Source organism: Schistocerca serialis, chromosome 2 (genome assembly GCF_023864345.2).
Source record: "Schistocerca serialis cubense isolate TAMUIC-IGC-003099 chromosome 2, iqSchSeri2.2, whole genome shotgun sequence".
Taxonomy (NCBI): Eukaryota; Metazoa; Arthropoda; class Insecta; order Orthoptera; family Acrididae; genus Schistocerca; species Schistocerca serialis.
Window position 1 is genome coordinate 169,653,320 of NC_064639.1, and position 20,570 is coordinate 169,673,889.

Consider the following 20,570-nt stretch of genomic DNA (forward strand, 5'->3'; position numbering starts at 1 on the left):
GCCCGGGAGGCCCCATTGGCAGATGAATGGAAACCAACAGTGATGTCTCGTATGTGGTCGAGCGTTAGGTAAGAGAGAAGGAAGTCGCATTTTTCGGGGAATCCTCAGCAGCAGTTCAGGAATCAGAGCACCTCTGCACGCGTCACTTTCGGTGCGAATATTGACGGCTGGCCATCTGCGGGAGTAATACGATCTCTCAGTTTTTGTTAGCGTCACTGATTAATGATGTGCTTCCGCGTATTCAGCATGTAAGTAGGCTGTTCAGGTTTTTATGTGAGTAGGGTGTTTAGGTTTTTATGTAAGTAGGCTGTTTAGGTTTTTATGTTGGTAACGTCACGTAGCGCTCTGTATGAAAATCACTGGCTGTGCTGTGTGCAGTCTGTGGCTGGTTGGCATTGTTGGAATATTCGCTATTGTAGCGTTGCGCAGTTGGAGGTGAGCCGCCAGCAGTGGTGGATGTGGTAAGAGAGATGGCAGAGTTTTGAGAGCGGACGATCTGGACGTGTGTCCATCAGTTAGAATCCTTTATTTAGCTGGCAGTATTGGCGCTCGCTGTATTGCAGTAATTCGAGTAACGAAGATTTTTGTGAGGTAAGTGATTCATGAAAGGTATAGGTTATTGTTAGTGAGGGCCATTCTTTTGTAGAGATTATTGAAAGTCAGATTGCGTTGCGCTAAAAACATTGTGTGTCAGTTTAGTGATGATCAGAATAAGTAAAGAGAGAAATGTCTGAGTACGTTCAGTTTTTCTCAGCTGTTTGAAAATCAATTAATGTAAGGGGTTTACCAGCACAGTAATTCATAAATTTTTCTAAGGGGAGGTTTCAAGCAGAGTGGTTGTTTCCATTTCCTGCACAACATTTGGACGTCGTCCATGAATTTCCGGGCGCTCACTCTGACGCCATAAATTACCAGAGTTTCGTTGGATTTCGTGAAGCGTCTTAAATGAAGTAACATTCTGCTGCGGTAGTTCTTGAAGGCTTCGCGTATTCTCTCTTTGATACCCAGAGGCGTTTCATTAAGCGTCTCCCCGTCTATAACCCTTTGTATCTTTTTACACCTGTTATACGATAGTCGCTGTTTCCTTAGGAAGTTTCATTATAGCGACTGTATCAGCGCTGGCACAAAACCTCTCTGTTAATCGAAGTACATTGTTAGTTACTTAGGTTCCTGTTCCATAGACCATATTCACGATAAACGTTCTGATGTGGAACATGTCATCTGAAAAGACACAAAAGAGGCTAAAAATGTATTTAGATTGCTACACGTTGGCCACTTCCATGGTTTTTTCTGTATAAATGACTATTTCCATTCAATAATTTCGTAATGGTATTGAAGTTGTTTTTAAGGAGAAACATACCTAATCAACATCCGAAAACACTTATGCTATCTGCCACACACTTTATTTACATTGGTAGTGTGTCAAAAAATTTGATAGCTGCGTATTACACCCCTTTATGATTAGTTATGGGTAATGCATATCATTTTTCCTTCTTGTGTTGTACTAGTGAATTGCTCTCTCTCAAACACTGACAGATTCTTGACAATAAATTTCAAAAGTGGATAAATGTGCTGTGAGGCAGTGGTTAATATTCCCAGCTGCTTAAAGAGAGCCCGCCAAGACGTAATGTGTGAACTCCACACACAATTCTAATTACTTTATTACATGTTTGTGCAACGAATACTTTTTGACTAAATGAGGATTTACCCCATAAGAAATCAGTGAACGGAACTAAGCAAAAGAGTTAACTTCCTAATTTTCAAACCTGCAAATTTGACAGTATTATTATTATGGGATAAATAGCCAAATGTAAACGTTTCAGGAGGTCTACGATATGGTTTTTCCAACTGAAGTCTTCATCAAATACACTCCTATGAAGTTGGAAGTTTGTTAGTATACTAGCAGCAAAGGGGAGGTGTGATAACTGACAGTACAAAACAGGAGCTGTGTTTTCTCAATGCGGTAAGTTCGAAGCTGCTGTCTTCGTCTTGGACGCATGTGCCTGTTTCTCCTTCACATGTCTGCCCAAATTATCCTTGGACCAGGTGAACTGGCGCAGTGGTCAAGACTCTGGACCCACATTCGGGAGGACGACGGTTCGAATCCCCATCCGACCATCCAGATTTACACTGGGTGGCCAAAAGTCATACAGAAGACAGAGTCGGTAGTCAGCCTATGCGGTGCATACGTTTCTATACAGTCCTGGTAGAAGTGAGTTCTTCGCGCCCGTCCGCCCACGCTCCCCTCCCCCCCTGTTCAACTAGGTGGCGATCGCTTGGGCCTGGGGCGCCAATCCTCGCGGTGTAGCCGTGAGGTCTCAGGCGCCTTGTCGCGGATCGCGCGCTCCATCCGTTGGAGGTTCGAGACCTCCCTCGGGCATGCGTGTGTGTTGTCCTTAGCGTAAGGTTAAGTTAGATTAATTAGGGAGTAAGCCTTGGGACCGATGACCTCATCAGTTTGGTCCCATAGTCCTTACCACAAATTTCCAAATTTTTGAGGCGGCGACGTGACGGTTTGCTCTGTGTAGGAACAAAACATTCTCTTTGCCTGGGCCGCATTTATGCGCACGTTGTTTAGACTATTACCTATGGACACGCAACATAAACAATAAAAAACGTCTGTGTTTCAGTACTGTGTAATCGTAAAACACGTTGATTTAATTACTTTGTATGGGCTTATCTGGCTGAATTTTTTAGTCGACAGCTAATAATTACGTTCAGCATTTCCTTTTCAGGACCCACACTCCCTCTCGTTTAAACTAAAATTGTTCTTGACGAACGTAGAAAATATTATGCTGTGACTAATATATTAGTGAGTCATTACTGGAATAAATCAGCTCATACAAATACCTGGAGGCAACAGTTTTTGGTAATATGAAATGGAATTCTCACACACCATCATTGCTAAGGTGGGCGGACATGTGTTTATTGGTGGCATACTTGGAAAATTGACTTTGTCTACAAAGGATATTGGCAACAAAATACTCGTGTGGCTCATCTCACAATACTCAACAAGTGTGCGGCACCCACACCCAGGGCCAGTTCGAAAATATTTTTCCGCAGAAGCGACTTAACGTTTGACGCCCCTCCTTTCCCTTCGTGGACTTTCAACCGTGTCGGTTTTCGATATTGTTTGTGTTACGCGTCGCTTGGGCCTTAAACCGGCTCTGCCCATACCAAGTGAGTCGTCACTGAATGTATACAAAGAACGGCAGTGCGAATGGCGACAAGTTCGTTTGACTCACGGGGGAGCGTTGCATAAAGATAGACGCCAATTACTCCACATAAGCCTACTTACAAAGGGAAGAAACAAGGTAAGTATTTCAGCTACATACATATCGCTTGCGTACTGACATTAGATTAGACAAATTATAGCGCATTTAAGCATTCTTCACGCGCTCCATGCGCTATTGAAACAGGAAGAAACCCTAATGTATGGTATCTGGAGACTGGTTTGATGCGATTCTCCACGCTTGTCAATTGCGCTCATGTCTCTTCGTCTCGGCACAACCATTACAACTTACACCCATTTGAAACTTTATGTACCGGATTCAAGCCTTGGTCTCTAGAAATTTTACTCCCACACAATTCTCTATTATCAGCATTATCAAATTAACGATCCTTTATTCCTCAGGTTGTGTTCTATCAAACAATGCCTATTTTCTGTCTGATACCTTAGTAGTGCTTGTTCGTTGTCGTTACCAAGTCAGCAAAATTTCTGTAACTCAAAAGCAACGAAAAATTCGACATGTTTTTCAATCAATCAAACTTCATGATGTACGTCTTTGAAAATCAACAACGACAGATCTCTGAAACAAAAAATTTTAATGATAAGAGTTTTCCGTTTAGCACCTAACTACATTTTTTTAAAAAAAATCTAGTTTTCCAAATTTCAAAAATCCGATAGACTGAAGATATCGATATTTTACATGCAACACATCTTTAGCATCGATAGTAGTCACGCAGTTAAAAGATTTTGCAATATATGGATACTGGCCATCCTCCATTTACCGAGTTAGGTACGTAAACGTTGCTACGTTTACACGCGACACGACTTCCGGAAGGTGAAAACCGAATTCCGAAAACCGTTTATCGCTGTCATGTTTACATGTTAAGGCCTGAACCTATTTTGCTAGACCGGCCAATTATCGCTTTTGCGATTCTGGTGTGTGTGTGTTTTTTTGTGGCGTTCCACTACTGGTTCAGTGAGCACATTGGGTGGCTGTTTCTGTCAAATTAAATATTACAGGTAGAGAACTTATGCTCAACCTAATGTCTCTACTTCTCCGTTACTGCACAGAAAGTCACTTAGTCCATATTAGCTGAAACATTTTTTTTTTCTAAAAGAAAAAAAACGAAAAAAAAACATAGCATGACAATACAAATGTTCAAGGAAGCATGAATTCCTAAGGGACCAAACTACTGAGGTCATCGGTCCCTAGACTTACACACTACTTAAACTAACGTAAACTAACTTATGCTAAGAGCAAAACATACACCCATGCCCGAGGGAGGACTATAACCTCCGGTGGGAGGGGCCGCGCATTCCGTGACATGGCGCCTCGAACCAAGCGGCCACTCCGCGCTGCTATACAGAAGTGTGTTAAGTGTGTGTACTTTAGATGATGCACCTGCAGAATATACTATAAGCAGGTGTGCTAGAAACTTCGGAACGTTGTTTAGCATGTCCTCCACCCGCAAAGTGTAGCGAAATTTCAGGTGCTGTACGGAAATATCGTGCCACATGGCTAAACTGTGAATCAACATAAAGGTGAATTCACTGTCGGGGATAGGAAACCGCTAATCACACGCGTTTGGAGACAAGCAAGTGCGCTTACTAGTCCTCGCTCGTCTTAAAATAGGTCCCCGACAACAAGTTTCAAAAAAAGTTACACATTTGCATTGGAGCGAATATCGACTGTTGAAATGCCACATATAGTTCCGCATTTTCAGAATCACTACTGAAATACTTAAAGGATGAACTGGAATCGGTTTACGAAATCCGGTTTTGGGAGCTCCATGTAAACATAGTGCATGGTTCATGAACAGACTCGAAACTTCGACGTGTCAATACGTTCTCATTCAGTCTGTTTGTCTGTCTGTCTGTCTGCACTTGACAGTGGTTTGCGGAGTACGTGATATGTAAACTGCAACTGACTATTCTTGTGTAGTTCGCGAACGAACTAGTTCGGAAGAACACTCCCACAGGCGAACTACGCGAACTAGTTCACGGATAACCTCGCTACTTAGTTCGTTCGCTCTTTTCGGAAGACGAACGGACAATAACGAGACGGAGCGAGAGCCCGCAGTAGGCTTTAAAAAAATCACGGTAGAAATAAGTGCCGAAAGAAATGTGACTTTGTCAAAGGTTATTGTGTTTTGTATCCTGCTCAACAGTTTTCTGCAGAAGCATGCTTCTAACAATAAAAAATTATCGCTGTGCAATCAGTGCTCAAGAAAGGCATGGAAGACCGTTTTAAAGATTTAGAGAATAACATTCTATTCGCTGAGTGTACTATTCTGGACCCCCGATTGACACATAGAGGATTTAGAAATCAAAAAGTTTATGAAGCTGCAATACAACGCCTCAAAAATAAAGTTGGCAGAGTGCAGTTACTTCAGAGGGAGAATCGAGATATTTTAGTGGCTGATCCTGCAGCTAGCGACCCTTCGGCGTCTTGTTCTAGTAGCAGTAGGAATGAAAATGAAAAAGACTCTATATGGGACGAGTATGACCAAGAAATAAGAAAAATCATTAGACCAGATAACCAACTTGCTGTTGGTATTCGCGAACTCGATAAATACCTCAATGAAGAGTATTTAGATAGAAAAAAAGATTCGCTTAAATGGTGGCACGAGCGTCGCCAGTTATATCCTCATGTATATGCATATGTGTTAAAGAGATTTTGCATAGTAGCGAGATCAGTGCCCTGCGAACGCGTTTTTTCGGCGACGGGACAAATCCTTAATAAACGAAGAACACTGTTACAACGAACAGTTTCCAAATTAATGTTTTTACATAATAATATGTAAATTTTTATAATATTTCACTTGAAAATTAGAAGACATTATTTAAAGAATGATAATGCAAAGCACAAAAAGTATGCTTTAGAATACGATCTAACTCAGGGGTCATAGTTACTTTTTTCTATGTCTAATTGTTTGGTAACAAATTATAAGTGTTTCTTCTGTTAATGATAAAGGTATTATTGTTTGTGCCATATAGTACTTAACCTGTACCTAAAGCAGAAATATTTTTTGTTGGTTATTTCCAAAACTTTAAAAAAGTCGATTATTTATGAAAGTGTATTTTTATTCACATAAAAACGCATTTAGTATATTCTGTAAGTAATATTCCTACAATGAACTAATAAATAAATGCATTTTAAAATTAAAGTACTACGACTGCACTGTATGTAAAGTAGTTGACTACCCCATTTTACCCATTTGTGTAAATAACTGATTTATTTGCCCTTTCGAAGTCTAATTACTGTAATAATACAGGCACTGTCAACACTGGTCATTATTTAAAAGACTAGCATAACGAAAAAAGAGCGTGTGCAGTAGCGGTAGCAAAGCGAGCGAACGGTCTTTCTGGAAATCGAGATGGGAGCTAACGAACTAAAAGAGCGACCTAGTTCGCGACGGAACCGCGAACTAAACTGAAAGTTCCCAGTCACGAACTATTATGCGCAAGACTACAACTGACCGTGAGCGAAGTGAAGCACACAGCTCTGTTGATTCACGTGCGTGACTCACCTCGGGTCGGGGAGCCACGAAGCGCCTTCTTACGGAGTAGACCAGCGTGCAATGTCAGAGCGGTGGTGACTCAGTGCGCGGCACACGCGAACCGAGCAGGTCGCGACGCAAGGCGAAACAACACTCGCGCCGGCCAGTGCCTCGATGACGTAAACAAGGCAGACACATGGCCGCCACAGCACGACTTCCTCCGCCGACTGCCGCGATAGCAACAGGTGGATACTGGCAGAGGCGAAGCCGCTGCTAAGCGCGCTCGGTTCAGACGCCGGGGTTCTCGCTACGATAGCATCGGCGACAGAAGGGGTGATGCCTGGACGGCGGCTGCGGAGCTACTGGGCGGCCCGGCCCGGCAGTGGAGGAGACGCGGCCGGAAGCGGCGACCCCTGATAACGCCGCCCTCCTCCCCAGCAGCCGCAACCCTCACACATCAGAAGACGCGGCGGCCGGCCGCTGACGCCTTCCCGCTGCTCATCCGGCCGCGCCGACTCGTTCCTTCTTTGTCAGCTGCCGCTGCTGTTGACGCAATGCGGCTTCCTGCCTACACCGCAGCGCGCGCCGGCGCTGCGGAATTCTCTGCCAGCTGGCCTCTCAGGCTGCGCAAATAATACCACCCGTTCTTCTGCTCGCTTCATTCCTTTCCTACGTGATATTACACCATCACATTTCTTTGACGGAGAAATACGATCAAATATTCGTCAGATTTCTTCGACAAAGATCTTTCTTCATGAGACCCAGAAAATATTAGATACAGGCTCCCAGATAGATGCTATTTTCCTTGACTTCCAGAAGGTGTTCGATACAGTTCCACACTGTCGCCTGATAAACAAAGTAAGAGCCTACGGAGTATCAGACCAGCTGTGTGGCTGGATTGAAGAGTTTTCAGCAAACGGAACACAGCATGTTTGTAAGACGTCGTGGTCTCCTGACCTTCATTGCTTACACATTCCACCCTCACAATCATATTCCGCACATCAAGACGCTTCATTCATACCCAAACTCGATAAGATAAAGTCAATGTTGTATGAATTCATGTAAACGATATACAGATAACAAGTAAGCGCACCGTGGTTGAAATACTCGAGGCTGGCGTACACACATACATTCCAGACACGACTGTCACAGGAGCTTTTAGTTCGAGAGAGGTAGACCACACACTGGGACGCCGGTCCCTTCAGAGGACGACCCAGCCTATGTCGGCCTGTGACCACCCGTGGAGTGGACAGTGTGGACCCGAGTGAAAACGGGGAATGACCCTGTGTTCGGCTTAAAAGCAAATTCCGCAACATTGTGTGGGAGCAGCCAGCCTACACATTCTTTACACATAGCAATTTCAGAGATTTTCACAGGGAGACAGCAAACGCCAAACGCCAGTGCTACAGGTTTCCAGATTGGTCGCCTTAAACGAAATGTCATTCTCCCGTTTTAGAAGAGCAATGCTGATTGGCAGACGATATTTCTGACTCCTTGAGCTGAAGGAATAATGGAAGAGACCGAAAGATATACCCCTTCATGTCTGGCGTGAAGAGGCGCCGTTCCGTTGTCGCTCTTGGAGCGACGAACAAGTCTCTCCTCAGTACTTCACTGGGAGGGCACCTCTGTCGAGAGTGAATCGAAGTGCTACTCTATATCGAGTCCTTGCGATTAAGCGTTGTTCACTGTGTTGGCCGAAACACTTATTGTGCGGTGTGAACGGACAGAGTTGTAGTTAAACGCCTGCGAGCGAATTTTGAGTGGCATAGCGGTGGACTGGTTATCTGACCGGTGTACCACGCCAATAGTTAGACTAGGGGCGAATAGGAATCCTTGACTTCATCAAGGCATAGGGAGAGTTTGATTGGCGAAGGTCAATCCAGATAGATCGAGAGTTATCTTATTTTGTCAGCAGTGGGCAGCGCAGACAGCAGTCATAGCAGCTTACGGTATTGTGCGCTACAGCTATTGCGAGCCCCATGTTTCCTCCACAACAGTACACTTCACTGCATTTCACACACGACAGCCTCGACCGTACCTAGCAACATTCTAAAGGATAATTATTCAAGTTGAGTAGGCGTGCCCCTCAGCCATTCTGCCAAGTCAACAACCATCTTACACTTTGTATAGAAACTTCATTAGCGAATCCTATCCTTGAGAGGTAACTTCACATTCCGAAAAGAACCAAGATATAACTTGTTCAATTCATAACTATAAGTGCCATTGTGATTTCTCAGAATTTTTGCAAAATAAATAATAACTTTCGTTAGTTTCATGTTTTTCTTACACTACTTAGCACTACTCCAGTACCCAAGTATCCCACTAGTAACGTAAGAAATTTTGTGAATTTTTGTGTCATTTCCTTACAGCGGACGACTCCAGAAGATATTTATTGCTGAAAGTTTTTCAGGCAGTTCTCTTTAGAACGTTAGGAGCGTCTGCCTGACTTCTGTAGTAGTGTGGGGGTGGAAATTGCATCTTGCAGGAGCCACAGGGTAAAGTGTACATCTCAGATTAATCCGTTGCGCGAAATAACAGATCAACCCCACACCTCAGATGTTGTTCTCAATGGAGAGACGTCTACAGACGTTAAAGTAACCTCTGACGTGCCACAGTGGAGTGTTATGGGACCATTGCTTTTCACAATATATATAAATGACCTAGTAGATAGTGTCGGAAGTTCCATGCCGCTTTTCGTGGATGATGCTGTAGTATACAAAGTTGCAGCATTAGAAAATTGCAGCGAAATGCAGGAAGATCTGCAGCGGATAGGCACTTGGTGCAGGGAGTGGCAACTGACCCTTAACAGAGACAAATGTAATGTATTGCGAATAAATAGAAAGAAGGATCTTTTATTGTATGATTATATGATAGAGGGAACAAACACTGGATCCAGTTACTTCTGTAAAATATCTGGGAGTATGCGTGCGGAACGATTTGAAGTGGAATTATCATATAAAATTAATTGTTGGTAAGGCGGGTGCCAGGTTGAGATTCATTGGGAGAGTCCTTAGAAAATGTAGTCCATCAACAAAGGAGGTGGCTTACAAAACACTCGTTCGACCTATACTTGAGTATTGCTCATCAGTGTGGGATGCGTACCAGGTCGGGTTGACAGAGGAGATAGAGAAGATCCAAAGAAGAGCGGTGCGTTTCGTCACAGGGTTATTTGGTAAGCGTGATAGCGTTACGGAGATGTTTAGCAAACTCAAGTGGCAGACTCTGCAAGAGAGGCGCTCTGGATCGCGGTGTAGCTTGCTGTCCAGGTTTCGAGACGGTGCGTTTCTGGATGAGGTATCGAATATATTGCTTCCCCCTATTTATACATCCCGAGGAGATCACGAATGTAAAATTAGAGAGATTCGAGCGCGCACGGAGGCTTTCCGGCAGTCGTTCTTCCCGCGAGCCATACGCGACTGCAACAGGAAAGGGAGGTAATGACAGTGGCACGTAAAGTGCCCTCCGCCACACACCGTTGGGTGGCTTGCGGAGTATAAATGTAGATCTTTGGCGTGGCTCTTAAAACGGGTGCTAGACTTTCGTCATATTTTCATCAAATTTCAAGATGGCTCACAACTACTTGTTGTAATGCGCTGCAGCTGCTTGTACCACGATTTCATTGTGTGTGCATTTGGAATAAAAGCGGCGGAAAAAAAGGAAACATACTTGGATGAAGCCTTGGGTGTTACTTCGAGATACCAAAAACATTCAGGAAAATTTGTTACGAGAGCTGCAAGTGGAGGACGTCAAGTTTTATACAAATTGCTTACGAACGGATGAGAGTGAATTTCAGTATTTGTTTAGTTACGAGGCTTCTCATATTAAAAGTAGAATTCTCACTTGATAAATGCTGTATGTGCAGTTGTAGCACTCGGATACGACAAGGCACATTAACCACAAATAATTCCAGAAACGTGTGAAGCGATGGATAAAGCACTGAAGGGGGAATTTCTGAAGGTAAATACACTATATGGGCAATAAGAACTATTTTTATTTCTGAACAACTTAATTTATAGAATTAGTGTTCCAAAAACTACAGAATTAATTAAGAGTACGGGACAGATGAAGCGCTCTTTAGACTGCGACATCCAGAGTGTGTACCCGTTTTCCCGTAAGACTTTTGGTCTCAGACGCAGAAAGTCTGCCACTAGAACTGAGCCACCGTCCGGGAAAACGGGTACAGCCCCGGACAGGTGTCACAGGCTATAACTGGTGTGACACGCAAGAAACACACCAACAGAGAAGAGAACACCACCGAAGAAGAAAGCAAGAAACTTGTGTTTTTGCCTGTCTGTGGTACAGTGTCGGGAAAGATTAGCCGGCTCCTGGAGAGATATAACATTTTATCGGTGTTCAGGCCCCCAGCAAAAATTCGACAGCTCATGAGGCCTGTGAAGGACGATCTAGGGCTTAGAACGCCTGGAGTGTACAAGATACCATGTCAGTGTGGCTGTTACTACGTCGGCCAAACAGTAAGCACTGTGGAGCAACGCCGGACGGAACACTAGAGGTGCTTACGCCTACGTTATCCAGAAAAATCAGCCGTGGCAGAACACGCCTTTGAAAATGGACACCGAATTCTATTCGACGAAACATCTGCCATTATGATGATGAAGGGATTTTGGGATAGCGTCATAAAAGAAGCTATTGAAATAAAAACCTCTGATACACCAAAAATGCTACGGTCGCAGGTTCGAATCCTGGCTCGGGCATGGATGTGTGTGATGTCCTTAGGTTAGTTAGGTTTAAGTAGTTCAAGGGGACTGATGACCATAGATGGTAAGTCCCATAGTGCTAAGAACCATTTGAACCATACACCATCAACGAGGACGGCGGTTTGCAGCTCAGCATAGCCTAGGACCCGGCCATAGCGAGGTTAAAACGGGCGCGACGGACGCGGGATGAAAACATTATCATATATGGCGAGGAAGAGAGCACCAGTGACGTCACAGCCAGCAGTGCTGCTATATAACGACGCGGCCACGGCGACACAGCAGTCATTCTTACCACTTGACAATGACTGAAGAGAGCTCAGTCGACAGCTCGTGGGATTTTAACCACCTGACGCGGCTGGAAGCCCTAGAAAATTTTATTAATTCATATCGCCGCGAAGCCATGCATTCATACCTACGATATTTTGTTGTCGGTTGTGTTATCGCCTTCTGTGTTTATGTTGACATGTGTTATTGATAGGTTTTGGAGTCCCCTAGGCCGCGCCTCGTACCTGTTTTCTTCAGTGCAGTACCGTATAGCTCAAAATGTGTTGGCACAAATGTGTCATTTTTAACTTTCCCGAGTTTGATGAAATTGTTAGTCGGTCTGTGGAAGAAGGTTTCAGTGATATAGATCAAGAAATAAACAAAAAAGACGATTTTGCATTAGCCAGTGATCACAGTTCTGCTATCGAACAAGAATATCATTGAGAGGAAGAACTTTAGTAAAGTTGTGATGGGGATCTGTCCGTTTCTTTAATGAAATACTTAAAATGTCTGTTAAAATCGAATGTGTTCTGAGTGGTGATAAAAATGTAGTTCCCAGCAATGAATGTCAATTTGGCAGACTTCCTTTTTGTACCTATCGGGCGGAATTTTAACCGTGGAATTTAGTTTTATTTGGAAATTTATTTGCTACAGAGATTGCAAAATTTTTAAGAATGTAAAATTCAGTACTTTAACAGTCTATTTATGTGTAATATTTAAAAGAACCACACTAAATTATGTTCTTTTTTGTGATAAACAGTAAAATGCTGCAGGCTTTGTCTAGTGCAATAAAATAAACTAGAAGCATTTAAACAACACTTAAATAATTGTAAAAATAAATTTATATAGCACACATTAAAAATTTCAAATGATTTTTGCCTTAAATCTCGGTTTAAACATAGGGGTCCCAGAGACCCCACCTCGTGATTTAAGGGTTAATGCAGATGAGTAGAAAATAAAAAAATTGCCGCGCGGAGTGGCCGTGCGGTTTAAGGCGCCATGACATGGATTGCGCGGCCCTTCCCGTCGGAGGTTCGAGTCATCCCTCGGGCATGGGTGTGTGTGTTGTTCTTAGCATAAGTTAGTTTAAGTAGTGTGTAAGTCTAGGGGGGCAACGGCCTTGCAACAGTGCTGCACCGGTTCCCGTCAGATCACCGAAGTTAAGCACTGTCGGGCATTGCCGGCACTTGGATGGGTGACCATCCGGGCCGCCATGCGCTGTTGCCATTTTTCGGGGTGCACTCAGCCTAGTGATGCCACTAGATGAGCTACTCGACCGAATAGTAGCGGCTCCGGTCAAAGAAAACCATCATAACGACCGGGAGAGCGGTGTGCTGACGACACGCCCCTCCTATCCGCATCCTCCACTGAGGATGACACGGCGGTCGGATGGTCCCTATGGGCTACTTGTGGCCTGAAGACGGAGTGCTTTATGTCTAGGGACCGAAAAACTCAGCAGTTTGGTCCCTTGGGAACTCACACACATTTTTAACAAGAAATCAATTCTCTAATGTTCGAATAGTGTGTTGATGGTCTTCTGCTTGACACAGTCACATCGATTAAATATCTAGACGCAACGTTGCAAACCCATGTGAATAGAAGGTGCACGTAAAGGCGGTAGTAGTGAACGCTAATGGTCGTCTTCTGTTTATTGGGAGGATTGTAGGAAAGCGTACCTCATCTGTAAAGTAGACCACTTACAGAGCAGTAGTGCGACCCATTCTTGAGAACTGCTTGAGTGTTTGGGATCCCCTCAGAGTCGGTTCCAAGAAAGACATCGACGCAATTCACAGGATTGCTGCTACATTTTTTACCGATAGGTTCCATCAGTACACGAGTATTACGATGGTGGTTCATGAACTCAAATCCGTCGAGAGATGGCAACGTACTTTTCGCGAAACACTACTGAGAAAATTCAGAGAATGCGGCTGCCTGCAAAGGGATTTACTGCCGCCAAAGTACATTTCGCGTAAGGAAAGCTGAAACGTCCCCTTAGAAAAATTAATGAATTACTGGGCTGATAAACCTCTTACATTATTTGATTTTCAAACAGCTGAGCAAAACTGAACGTACTCAGACATTTCGCTCTTTGCCTATTCTGATCAACACTAAACTGACACACAATATTTTTAGCGCAACGCAATCTGACTTTCAATAATCTCTACAAAAAAATGGCCCTCACTAACATTAATCTATACCTTTCATGAATCACTTACCTCACAAAAATCTCCGTTACTCGAACTACTGCAATACAGCGAGCGCCACTACTGCCAGCTAAATACAAGATTCAAACTGCTGAAGGCACTAACTACTGATAGGCATAGTTAGCAAATGAAAGATTTTGATAGAGAATAAACAATGTATTTAACTTAATAGTGTTTAAAAGTCATAACATATGTATCAGTTCATGACATCCAGTCTTACAAATTTACTGTCTCTGATGGACACACGTCCAGATCATCAGCTCTGAAAACTCCGCCATCTCTCTCCCCACATCCACCACTGCTGGCGGCTCACCTCCAACTGCGCCACGCTACGCGCTGTTAACATTCAGCTGCCCAACACTACAATGGCGAGTATTACAACAATGCCAACCAGCCAGAGACTGCACACAGCACAGTCAGTGATTTTCATACAGAGCGCTACGTGGCGGTGGCGTTACCAATATAAGAACCTAAACAGCCTACTTACAAAGCGAAGACGAGACAAGATAAATTAGGACTCGTGTGGAGGTATACAGGTAGTGATTTTTCCCTCGTTTCATTTGCGAGTGGAACAGGAAAGGGAATGGCGAACAGTGGTACAATATACCCTCCGCCACGCACCATATGGCGGTGTGCAGAGTATGTACGCTGGTGTGGACGTAGAAGCAAACTACAGTATGCGTTAATATCTAATTTGCTGCTACATGGAACTATAAACGGAATACAGTAGGAATAAAATGGTTCAAATGGCTCTGAGCACTATGGGACTTAACAGCTGTGGTCATCAGTCCCCTAGAACTTAGAACTACTTAAACCTAACTAACCTAAGGACATCACACACATCCATGCCCGAGGCAGGATTCGAACCTGCGACCGTAGCAGCAGTAGGAATAAAAATGGAAATAGCCTATGCGAAGCAGGTTACGGACGATGTTGGGTGTGCTGGTTAGTAAAAATGAAAAGGATTAGCGCAATGTAGGGAGAGATGGAGTGAACCAACGGAAAGACTGATGGCTTGTAAAAAACACACACAGCAGGCCAGTTTTCCAGGCAGTAGCCCCCCTGCAACATGTAAACACGGCTCTCCTCTGAGAAACACCGCCGTAGCCGCCGCTGCTGCGGTTCTGCCGGCTCCGCTTCCCTCCTGCTTTTTTGCCGTCCGGGATGAGAGTGTTATTCCAACATACCTCGCGTTCTTCTCGTGTTCTCCGCTCCCCTCGGACTATCGCGTTCCTCGATTAATGCGACCGTGAAGTCTTATCAACGGTGAGGTGGCACGAAAGACGGAGCAAACTGCGTCCCAGCGAAAATTCGTCCTTGGTGCCCGCGTGTTGCCACGGCCAGAAGCGACGTTACGTTGCCTGGCTTGGCGCCCGTTGCGACGCGTGTTGCGTGAGCGAATCGTAGAGGGCGTGAACCTCGATGTGTGCTCACTGTGAAAACAAAGCAGCTATCAGCGCGAAGGTCAGTTTGAACCTACTGCCTTACTGGGTGGCCATACTCCTATGAGCTTAGAAAGCGAGTAATGCCGTAAGCTGTATGTGAGACACTACCTCCACAATGGCTACAAACGATTCTTCCCAACAGAAAGCCAAAGGGCAGTGCATATAAGGCCAAACGTCACGATAAACGCGCTCAAAACGATCATCTCATACGTCCGTGGACTCAATCCTGGGCAATAGTTTCACTGAAAGGAATTTCTTTGCGTCACAGTGAAACCAGTAACAGTTCCTTGGTATCACGGGTAGCTGCCTGGCACTGGGACGGAATTGATGTGCGAGGTAATCCCACACATGTTCTTTTTGGGAAAATTATGGGGATCTTGCTGATCAAGGGAATACCTCAACATAAAGCAACCAATCCATAGAGACGTGCCACGTGTGGTCAAGCACTGCCTTACGGAAAAATGACAACGCGATACTGTCACAGAGTCAGTATACAGGGTTTTACAAAAAGGTACGGCCAAACTTTCAGGAAACATTCCTCACACACAAAGAAAGAAAATATGTTATGTGGACATGTGTCCGGAAACGCTTACTTTCCATGTCAGAGCTCATTTTATTACTTCTCTTCACATCACATTAATCATGGAATGGAAACACACAGCAACAGAACGTACCAGCGTGACTTCAAACACTTTGTTACAGGAAATGTTCAAAATGTCCTCCGTTAGCGAGGATACATGCATCCACCCTCCGTCGCATGGAATCCCTGATGCGCTGATGCAGCCCTGGAGAATGGCCTATTGTATCACAGCCGCCCACAATACGAGCACGAAGAGTCTCTACATTTGGTACCGGGGTTGCGTAGACAAGAGCTTTCAAATGCCCCCATAAATGAAGGTCAAGAGGGTTGAGGTCAGAAGAGCGTGGAGGCCATGGAATTGGTCCGCGTCTACCAATCCATCGGTCACCGAATCTGTTGTTGAGAAGCGTACGAACACTTCGACTGAAATGTGCAGGAGCTCCATCGTGCATGAACCACATGTTGTGTCGTACTTGTAAAGGCACATGTTCTAGCAGCACAGGTAGAGTATCCGGTATGAAATCTTGGCGGTGACTCGAGGAAGTACAGTATATACTGACGAAACTAAAATGAGCTTTAACATGGAAATTAAGCGTTTCCGGACACATGTCCACATAACATCTTTTCTTTATTTGTGTGTGAGGAATGTTTCCTGAAAGTTTGGCCGTACCTTTTTGTAACATCCTGTAGTATCACAGACACAGTTCGTTTGACTGTTCAGAGATGTCACTAAACCCGCCCAGAGACGTAAACAACCACGCATGAGCAGCGCCTTTTAGATGGAGCGGGTTTGACAGCCGATCAGTTCCAGTCATTCCACCAGGAAAGAGGTACACGGGTCGTGTTGTCTGTAGTTCAACCATGCCTAGACGGTCAATATCGCGGCTCGATCGCGTCCGCATTATTACTTTGTGCCAGGAAGGACTCTCAACAAGGGAAGGGCCCAGGCGTCACGGAGTGAACCAAAGCGTTATTGTTAGGACGTGGAGGAGATACAGAGAGACAGGAACTGTCGATGACATGCCTCACTCAGGCCGCCCAAGGGCTACTAATGCAGTGGATGACCGATACCTACGTATTATGGTTGGGAGGAACCCGGACAGCAACGCCACCCTGTTGAATAATGCTTTTCGTGCAGCCACAGGACGTTGTGTTACGACTCAAACTGTACGCAATAGGCTGGATGATGTGGAACTTCACTCCCGACGTCCATGGCGAGGTCCATCTTTACAACCACGACATCATGCAGCGCAGTACAGATGGGCCCAACAACATGCCAAATGGACCGCTCAGGATTGGCATCGCATTCTCTTCACCTATGAGTGTCGCACATGCCTTTAATCAGACAATCGTTGGAGACGTGTTTGGAGGCAACTCGGCCAGGCTGAACGCCTTAGACACACTCTCCAGCAAGGTGGAGGTTCCCTGCTGTTTTGGGGTGGCATTGTGTGGGGCCGATGTACGCCGCTGGTGGTCATGGAAGGCGCCGTAACGGCTGAAAGATACCTGAATGCCATCCTCCGACCGATAGTGCAAACCCCATCGGCAGCATATTAGCGAGGCATTCGTCTTCATGGACGAAAATTCGCATCCCTGTTGTGCACATCTTGTGAATGACTTCCTTCAGGATAACGACATCGCTCGACTAGAGTGGTCAACATGTTCTCTAGACATAAACCGTGTCGAACATGCCTGGGATAGATTGAAAAGCGCTGTTTATGGACGACGTGACCCACCAACCACTGAGAGATCTACGCGGAATCGCCGTTGAGGAGTGGGACAATCTGGACCAACAGTGCCTTGATGAACTTGTGGATAGTATGCCACGACGAATACAGGCATGCATAATGCAAGAGGACGTGCTCCTGGGTACTTGACATACCGGTGAGCACAGCAGTCTGGACCAACATCTCTGAAGGTGTCGCTTTATGGTGGTACAACGTGCAATGTGTGGTTTTCATGAGCAATAAAAAGGGCGGAAATGATGTTTATGTTGATCTCTATTCCAATTTTCTGTACAGGTTCCGGAACTCTCGGAACCGAAGTGATGCAAAACTTATTTTGATGTGTCTGCAACCTAGGCACTGTTGACCTCGGATTCTCAAATTCTTGTGTGATGTCCAGTAAGATAGGACTGCGCGTTTTGCATCGGTCATCATCCCACATAGAAACACGGTTAACTCACGACGCGCTGCCATGTTCACTACGCACGTGTCTGTAAGAGACTCCTCAGACACGAGCCATAAGCCACATCCAAACACAAAATTCGAGCCTCACTTATAGCACATCTTCAAACGGGAAAATCCTTTCCGTAATATTGCGCACCGACTTTACGAACATTCTTTGTAGCTTTGTCCCTCGCAATGAGTACCAGACAGCATGAAACTAATAAAAAATAATCCTCATTCGTATATTTTTCCCAACCTCAGCTCATTCCCTTCTCACAACAGACAAAAGAACTGATGCTGAGTGACTAGCATCGAACTTGTCGATGCCTGATTCCTAATGGTACGCCTTTTTTGCGAACTTAAGCGTCTTTCAAATGGCTCTGAGCTCTATGGGACTTAACATCTTAGGTCATCAGTCCCCTAGAACGTAGAACCTAACTAACCTAAGGACATCACACACATCCATGCCCGATGCAGGATTCGAACCTGCGACCGCAGCAGTCCCGCGGTTCCGGACTGCAGCGCCTAGAACCGCACGGCCACCGCGGCCGGCTGCTAAGCGTCTTTCGACTTTGGCAGTGGGGCTCATTATTTCTACACGACTTTCGGTAATTTACAGGCTCGTATCTTAATTGAAGTATGTGTCAAACGAAAATCGTATTTTGAAATAACTCATCAACTTGTACCGTTTTTTGTACGAAAATGTATGTCACAGTTTATGTTTTCATACCGGTGTAACTTTGGCACATGTGTATCTTTCGTTTTGGAAGCAAAGGCAACTCGGCATGTATGTAAGGAAGTAATATTTTAGTTACTGCGAAAATGAAACTTATGCTTTTTCTGTGATTTTCGGAGCAATTGCAGTCTACCAACCAACGTGCGTACACGACAGAATACATTATAACCCAGTGACCACAGAAAGTGTTTCACAGTACAGCCGCAAATTTCATTTTCAAAATACAGACATCTGTAAGTTCATATTTTGTAACGACAACCCTTCGTGCCTTTGCAGATAACATTCTCTATGACGAAAAGTCACAAAAACATAATGTACAATGACTATACAGTCAAAGGTACAGTAAGATTATTCGCAAGTGTGTCTGGAACCAAACAGTAAAACATTTAATACCGTTTTCGTAATATAGGTAACGATGTTCATTTTCATGTTTTACAACAAGGAAAGTAGTTTGCGGAAATGGAAAAAAAGTGTTTTGATCCAGGCATACCAGGCGCCCATATTGTTTTACGCGGACCCCGAGCTACAATTATCGTTCTTCTATTTGTTACTTTGTCGCGCGCAGCTTGTAACTTATAACTGCTCGTTGCCGCTTTCGACTGTGTACGTTACGCGTTCACTTCCGCTTTCACTCACGCACTTTCTTCTGCCGCTCCCACCGCCAGGAAACGTCTACACAGCCTTATATACCCCCCGTACTGTGAACCTAGCACACACATCTACAACATCTACATCTACATCTACATCCATACTCCGCTAGCCACCTGACGGTGTGTGGCGCAGGGTACTTTGAGTGCCTCTATCGGTTCTCCCTTCTATTCCAGGCTCGTATTGTTCGTGGAAAGAAAGATTGTCGGTATGCGTCTGTGTGGGCTCTAATCTCTCTGATTTTTTCCTCATGGTCTCTTCGCGAGATACACGTAGGAGGGAGCAATATACTGCTTGACTCCTCGGTGAAGGTATGTTCTCGAAACTTCAAAAAAAGCTCGTACCCAGCTACTGAGCGTCTCTCCTGCATATTCTTCCACTGGAGTCTTCCAACACTCGCATCCCATACCAGCGGGATTCAGATTCTAGTTTCGGCTTACTACATTGCCTCTAAATTCTTGAACTTACATCTAGAATTAAACAAGCCCAAGAAAAGTTTCCGTCCTAATCGTTCTCCATATCTACCTTGTGTTTCAACCCTGATGACTGCATTATACCACAGTCCAACATAACAGTCGCAACACTCACTGCTGTAAAAGTTGTTGCCGTTTGACAGATGGAGCGAGAGTAGCGCTCCAAGCGGCAGGTAAGGTGAACGTCAGACGCGTTGTAAGCATAATGTTTGTTTACATCCATTTCCTACGTAATTTCCGAATTATTCGAGTTATTTTCTTGCCTCCAAGAGTTTGTTTAGTATCGGAAGGCATATATGTTTCTATTAATGATTCTAAAGTAAGCGCAAGTATGGACAAAAACCATGAATAGAGTGGCAAGCTACAACACATTCGTGAAGAAACACTTGTGACATTGGACAGAATTGCAGCTTACCACGTTGATATCAAAAGAATATAAACACACAGATTCGCATGTAAGAAGCACAGACATGTACCTCTACATGCAAAAGCGATTGACAGCTCGTTTATCGTTCTGTAGGCCTACTGTGTGTGTCATTGTTGCCTGTTGCCACAAGTACGACCTTAATCTTTATATTATTCAAAGTGGGTAAAGCAACTGCCAAATA

At 44.6% G+C, this 20,570-nt stretch overlaps 1 protein-coding gene across 2 annotated transcripts in view; it reads right to left on the reverse strand.

Moving 5' to 3' along the window:
* Positions 1–20,570, reverse strand: part of LOC126456881 (phosphoinositide 3-kinase adapter protein 1) — a 474,593-nt gene that overhangs the window by 140,318 nt on the left and 313,705 nt on the right. The window contains exon 1 of one of the 2 annotated variants that reach the window (XM_050092704.1): positions 6,760–6,974. The exons of the other annotated variant lie outside the window; for it this stretch is intronic. The gene's annotated coding sequence lies outside the window, so the exon portion shown is untranslated. Of the gene's footprint in view, positions 1–6,759; positions 6,975–20,570 lie in introns of those variants that run through there. 2 annotated transcript variants of the gene reach the window in all.